Source organism: Fulmarus glacialis, unplaced genomic scaffold, assembly GCF_000690835.1.
Source record: "Fulmarus glacialis isolate BGI_N327 unplaced genomic scaffold, ASM69083v1 scaffold5428, whole genome shotgun sequence".
Classification (NCBI taxonomy): Eukaryota; Metazoa; Chordata; class Aves; order Procellariiformes; family Procellariidae; genus Fulmarus; species Fulmarus glacialis.
The window spans coordinates 1-7384 of NW_009227459.1; positions in this window are offsets into that span (position 1 = coordinate 1).

The window sequence follows — 7384 nt, forward strand, 5'->3', positions numbered from 1 at the left end:
CACACGTATGTTAGTGACTCATTTCCCAACAAATGTCAACTCTTTCCAGACTATCTGGGTTTGATTGCCACAGCGCATATGACATATGTCTCTGCTGTTTTCCGCCTGTTCAAAGCAGTCTTCGCAGATCTTGTGCTTGCAATAGCTTGACATTTCCCGTCTGACTGAGTAACATTAAGTTTATCCACCCTACTTGCAAAGTTCACCAACCACGCATGAGGTCCAGCTCCCCACCTCAAAGCAGGGTCTCACCTGATGAGGTCCAGTCTGTCACCCAAAGGTGACAGAAGCTAGTTGAACGGTTTGCAAATCCCTGTTGCCACAGGACCCACTTCTCCAAGTGGGAATTGCACACAGAGACCACAGCCTGGTGCGTTCGCAGCCTGGGATGAGCTACCTGGAGGACAGGAAGCCAGCAAGGCAGGATGACCAGCTAAATGGACCACGAGATGAGCCACAGCCCCGCTCTGAAGCGAAGAGATGCGGAGAAGCCATCAGGGCACTAGTCCTTGGGATGCAGAGCTGCCTACACCAAGATCTGCTCTGAAGAGCTGGTACTGTTTAAGTGACATGGTCAAGGGAGAAGGACGTGCCCAGCTACCTTTGAGACCCTCGCTAGCCCCGTGCGGCGGGCATTTCTGCCTGCCACGTTTACCGACACCGCTCCAAGCCCTAGGCCCGCTGGCAGCAAGGCAGAGTACCTGTAGGCACAGTCTGGAGCACCAAAATGTGCTACTTTTGGAAAAGCCACATGGTGGGGCAGGAGAGGGAACGATGGTCCCAGCTGCAGACACGCACAGATGAATGCTTGCCCTCCTGCCAGGGTTAATCACTGCTGAGGGGCTGCTGTCGAGGGTCACGGGGGTCTGCGAGGGGTGTGAGGCTAGCCAGCTATTAAAAGTTTATTGGGAAGGAGAAGGATGAGATACGTGGGAAATGGCTGTGGGGATGGGATTGTGCATGGTGAGCGGGGACGTCCCACCTCCCGGGACATCTCAGCCACATCCAGCCGTGGCCGCTGGAGGGACCGACGTGTGCCAGCCCCATCCCAGGCGGGCAGCGGCACATCACACCCAGCTACTGGGGGATGATGTTTCTGGCCGGGGTCCCAACCCGAGCGCAGCCCAACACACTCGAGTATATCGCTTCTGCCATGAGGCACTTAGTACCCTAACGCACCAGGAACGGACCCAAACTTGACCATCAGACTTGGGCTTACACCCGGAATCGTTATTTTCATTAATGTCCACTTAATGTTTTGAGGCCTTGCCTTATCCTCTTTTTGCCAGGTGTCTCCCCACCTCTTCTCTTGGGGAAGATGCTTTCCCCGCATTTCACCTGCAAGCCACCACAAGGAGTATTTATATTAAAAAAAAAAAAAAAGAAAGCCAAGAGCGACTGTTCTCCAGCAGCAAGTAGAAGTGCACATGGTAAGGAGGGGAAATCCAGGTCTTCTCCGAGAAGGAACCACGTCGCTGCAACACAAATGACTACTGGGGAGATGAGCAGCCCTCCCGCCCCCCCTGGAAAGCCCCTTCTCAACCGTTTCTCTTGGACCCGGCAACCCTGAATCAGCACTTCGGAAATCAGAGCCTTGCTCATGCTGCCGAGCCAACGCAGCTACCCGGAGATGCTCTCAACGGAGAAGGAGAAACTCGAGCCCAACTTCTGCAAAAGACGTAAATCTCACCAGCTAAGAGAATCAATACCGAAAGGAATTCTCTCGCAGCTAAAATAATCCAACATCGCTTCAGGTTTGCGGGGGGGTGAAAGAAAGGCTGTTCGAGCTCACAAGTCGTGCTCAAGACTGGAGGGTCAGCAAGCTCTCGCCTGCCAGGTGGAAACGGGGAGGCAGATGAAAGGGCAGCAGGCGGGGAGAGAAAAAAGTCTTAGGGAGATACTGGAAAGTGAAACCAAGAAGCATAAACCCATCGAAACCATAAAATCCGCTTTGATCTTTCCTCAGCTTTTATCTTGGTTGTCACGTACGAAACACACCCTGAAAACTAATAAGGCCTAAAAAGTCGCATCTGTCGCAGGGCGCAGCCTCGGGTGGGATCCAGAACGTCCCTGAAGCGATTTGTGCATCTCCCCTCCCTTTCATACCCCACCTTCCCGCGGCTCGGGTGTCTGCTCTCGCAAGCGCAGATTAGAGCACCTCCTGGCTTGAGGTTTTGTTGTGCGAGAAAGGTTTTCCATCCCAAACCTGAAGCTTCCCGCCCCTGCTAGCCATGCACAGATGGAAAACAGGGGAAAAGCAGTTTTTACCCAACCAAACTGATTTTTCAGGGGCAGGCACCAAGGAAGCTGATCTCGGGAAGAAAGCTCCCCGCTTCATCTCAGCCTGCAGAAGAGAGGTATTCCAGTTAACTTATTCTCCCACAGTTCGTTTCCCAGTTCTCCAGAAAGGATTCGTTACCGCTCTCCTCCTCCTTCCACACTCCTCTCAGCACGGTGGTTTGTTCCCTCAAGGTCAGAAAGGACCGTTACAGTCCCATCTACGTCGGCAAGCAGCCTGAACCAGCACGACACCTGCAAAGCACTGACCAGTCTGAAGACGGGGCATCCAGACTCCATGCACATATCAGGGGCTTTTTCATTTTCGTGACTCAGCCTAGCCCGGTCCTGTGGACCGAACACCCACTGGAGGCTGGCCCACGGCTGGTGTGCTGCGTCACCCTGTTTAGTTTTGCCAGAAGGGAACCGAGTTCATGCCCTTGAGGACCACCCCGTAGGATGGAGAACGGCACTGTAAGTGGGGATGTTTGGTGCAAAACAACCCCCACCCCCAAAAACCAAAAAAAATCCACCCACCCAGCCCTAGTGATCCAAACTGAAACACTAACGTAAATGCACCCTGAGATCGGTTCAGCCCAAATTGCCTCACCATCGCGAGCCCCAGACTGTTTCTTCATTCAGGAGCATGTCGCACCAGCAAAAAGGGAGAGAGGGGCACCCGTGGAGAGGGGGAGCACGTTTTCTCTGTCTCGTGGATGTGGTGGAAGAGATAGGGGGGCACATTAATAAGCTAAATAACGGCACGGGTACTACAAGAAGCAATACAGTTATTTGCCACAACCCTGTAGGACAATTCAGCTATCCCTCTTTACAGTTGCCGTGTTAATCCCACATTTGAACACGACTGTATTTTTACAACAGGTAGGAAGAGGCATTACTATTCAGAGTACGAAAAGCCCACGATGTACAAAGGACCGGATTAGCTTGTGGGGAAAGGCAAAGCGACTCGTTGTGAAATACCTGGCAGCAAGACCACCCCCGCCCTGGCCGCGTGGAGGAAAATCACCCAGGTTGCGGTAACAGACCCACACCACTAATTCTGTCACTACAGCAGAGCAGCTTTACAAGCTGCTCAATGAAGAGCATTACATAAAGCACGTTCTGGGTTTGAGGTTTGTTCCCACCTTAGAAATCCATACAAATAAGGGAGAACCCGATGTCTTGTCGTGTGGCTTTGCCTTCAACTTCTGCAAGACACAATCCATCGTGAATTGAGATATTTACTTAGAGTCAGCACGGGCGTCTGCATGTACGAGAAGATCGTGCCTTGCACAGCACTGGAGGACCCGAGGCGATGGAGGGTCAGTGATCATCATCACAGCTTAATTATCTGAGAGTGATTTTTAAAACCTACATGGAAATACAACCTCTTTGCGTTTTGGGGAATATAATCACTATAGTTGACTTAAAACCAACGCCTAGCAGGAACGTCTCCTAATTCCAACCCCTATTTAAGAAAAAGAAAGAAGGCAGCTGTGTTGAGAGGTCAAAATATTGGAAGGAGCCAGAGAAACTGGTCAGACCGTCAAAACCAAAGGGGCACCAGGCTGCACCAGACTGCAGTCGAAGACATGCCCTTCAGAAGCGCATGCTTCCCAGCAGCCATGCTGGGACTTTGCAGACTGAAACACACGCGTGGTTGGCGCTGACACGATAACATATGTTTTCTGACAAGGTGTGCGTTTTCAGCTGAACACGCACGGCGTTGCAAAACAAAGATGCTAATACAGTCAATACAAAGTTAAAAGCTTATTTGGACGTTCAGCGATAGAAAGCAGGAAGAAGTGCAGTGTCTGCTGGGCACTGCAGATGAAACCCTTTAGTTTTGTTATATCCTTGACACAACTATAGCCCTGCTGCCTACACGAAGACTTAACAAGGCGTTTAGACACGTTGTGTGTTTCCAATCTCATAAAACCATCCACACAAAACAGTCGAAAGGCACACTCATAAAGGTCCGAAGGCAAAGGCGAGCACTGAACACGACGCAGTTCGAAATACCTCTTCTGAATACGTGGATACTTGCTCAGGTTATTTTCCAGGGCTCAGAAAGGAAAAAAAGACATCTTGAAATACCTTTATTAAAGAAGTGACCTTGCTATTCAGTCACTTGAACCTGTTCATTTTTTGCCCAACGCAAACAGCAAGCCAGTACATCAGCAAACCCTCTGCTGCAGGCTGGATTGGGAAAAAAAAATTAGGTTATCGAAGGCATGATGGGCTGAGCTGGGTGCAGGGTGGGAGCACCCAGGGCCAGAGGGTGCTGAGCCGCAGCCAGCGAGCGTGCGCACCCCGACACCTCCTGGTGCCTCGGGGCATAACGGAGACGCTGGCATGGGCTTTGCAGAGAGGTTCCCATCCCGGGGAAAACCCTTTCTTGAAGCAAAAAAAAAAAATTAAATCGCACCGGCATCCTAATTGAGGGAACATCAGTCAAAGTCTGACATAATTGATATCTGAAGGGAGCTTACTTTTGTCCGTTTCAATAAATATTTTATCTTTTTCTTTCCTGCCAAATATACCCTATGGATCATATACAAGATAAACGCCTACCCTCCCCTGCACCTGGATATGTCAGAAAACAGCCTTGTCCTTTCCTTAGTTTGCTGGCTCCCACTGGAAGTGCACAAATGGCTTGGAAGAAAAGTACAAACAATATCCTGTAGAAAACCTGGATTCTTTAACGCATCAACTACTTAGACAAACATAGAAATTTTTCTTTTTTTTTTATTTTTAAGGTCTCTTCTTCCTTGTTCGAACAACAACATAAAATTGCCAAAGGGCTATAACATTACAAAAATATCACAGATAAGGAGGACTGTGACATGATCCAAGCTGACCCTCCCCAAATTTATCCAATTATGTTCCTGTATGAAAGCGCATTTTCCAATAAAACAAGGTCATCTGTTGCGTGTTGTTCTGGCATCAGACAAATGGGATTGGCACTCAAATCGAGTTTGGCATTGTATTTCAGATCTGTATTTTAGATTTTTACCTAGGATTACTATTTGCTAGCAAGTTGGTTTGAATCAAGTTTCTATTTCCCTTCTCCGAGGACTGCTTGGTTATCTTTATACCCTTTATTCCAGTGAGTTGCTGCTTATACTCCATTTTCACATCTCAAGTTGCGACTTCACTTTTAAATGGCAAAATAAATCAAGAAATGGTAACTCAGATCTCGGTGTTATGCCTTTTCTCCTTGATATATATATATATACACACATCTGCTGGGAGACAGCTAGGCGCCACTAAGATGGCTTGGGGATTTAAGGGTCTGAATTTCAGCTGGCAAAATCCAACCTCCTGTTTCATGAATGGGTTACCGGACAGAGTGAAACCCCTTCCTCTGCTCACCCTAGACAGCTAGGTCTCCCCAAAGCCTTCCCCTTCGCTCATGGGCACTGCAGCAGAGCAGAACAAGCATCTAAGCTACAGTAACTGCAAACGGCGAGCTGGAGCAGAAGGACGTTAAGGCTAGAGAGGGTTTTTCCTCTCCTGGACAGGGGATTTTCTTTTCTACAGGATTTGCTGAGGACGTTTGACTGGATATCCATGGTCTCGGTGTCAGTAGCAGTGGGTATCTCACCTGGCAGTTCTGGCTGTGTGGAAGGCGGAGGTGGTGTACAAGGGAGGCGCTGGGAAAGATGTTTCCTCAACATAACACGTCCACATAACATATCACCTTAGCATAACAAAATGAGGGACTTTCCTTCTGCCTCTGAGCATGGGACTGGGGAGCGTGGGCAGCTTAAATACCCGCATCATGTAGATACAGGATTTAGACTTGCCACAGCAGAAGTAACCTTTGTTAAAAAAAAAAAGCCGCAGCTAGGTTCTCACTTTGCAGTGACACCATGTACAGCACTCAGAAAAAAAGCCTTCTCCTTCCGTTTCAGAGCCATATTTGCTGTTTTATGCCACTGCAGTGACCTTAAGGCACAGCTGCTGTAGCTAAGTGGTTTGTGCAACACACGTACCGATACCCAGTTGTTGTTTTTTTTTTTTTCCCCACCCTTCTTATACGAAGATGTTTAATCTAGTTTGAGGAAAGACCCAGAGAATGGCTGTACTGGAGGAGATAGGGAGCCCAGTAACTCATTGAGGGCAGGGCCCAGTGGTGGATGTCTGCAGAGGAGCGGATGTACAGACAAACACACACCGAAACGTCCCCTGAGCCCTTTCCAGCACCTGCACATGTGTCCATATTCAGCACTTAAGTGACAAGCTGGTGTAAAGCAGGGCTGCCTGGGAGGCTAGGGGCTCGGCACCACTAGAGAGCGGCAGACACCAGCGCCGCGGAGGGCAGCTGAGCGAGGAAAATTAAATGGGAAGGGAAAATTTCATACAGCCTGGGATCTACCCAAGTGTCTGGGTCGCAGGCAGAAGGTCACAGTCAAAGCTCACCAACTGTACAGGAAAAATTTTAACATCTTCGTAGGTGTCAGATATGCCTGGTCTCATCACAGAGGGTTTCTTTTCCACTGCCCCCATAAGAAAGGCAATTTTCAGAAGTATTTCTGAACCACCGGCTTTAAATTTTTTCCCAGTTTGTCATTTTTCTTAGCGACTGCGGTGCAATAAAACCGGAGCTGGCCAGTGCCACGGCATTGCCCGGTGTCATCGGACCTGAGCACAGGTGGGTGCTGCACAAAGACCGGGGTGCCCCAAGGAATGGACATGGAGATGGGAGGCACCTGAGAAGGACCAAGCGACCGGGTGTCATTGTGGGAATGAACAGAGGAAACTCGGGCCTGGGGAAGGAAAAAGAGAAGGAAAGAGATGAGATAAAAGGAGGGCTTCCTCCTCTCACATAACACACGGGTTAGGGCTCTCTGCTCAATTCCCAGGCAAGAGCAGCAGCAACCTGTGGAACAGGCTTGTCTTGATGTTCTGCAGCAAAGCACAGTTTAGGGTAGGTTTTTGGGTGGGGAGAGGCACAGAGGCATCCTGGAAATCTAGAAATGCAGGTTAGACCCTACAGACCCTGCAGCAAAGTAAAGGGACTTTCGTTTGAGGGAGGATCGAGGAAGACTGCTGCATAGAGCAGCGATCACCCTGCAAGATGAGGAGGAGAAGGAGATGTAGA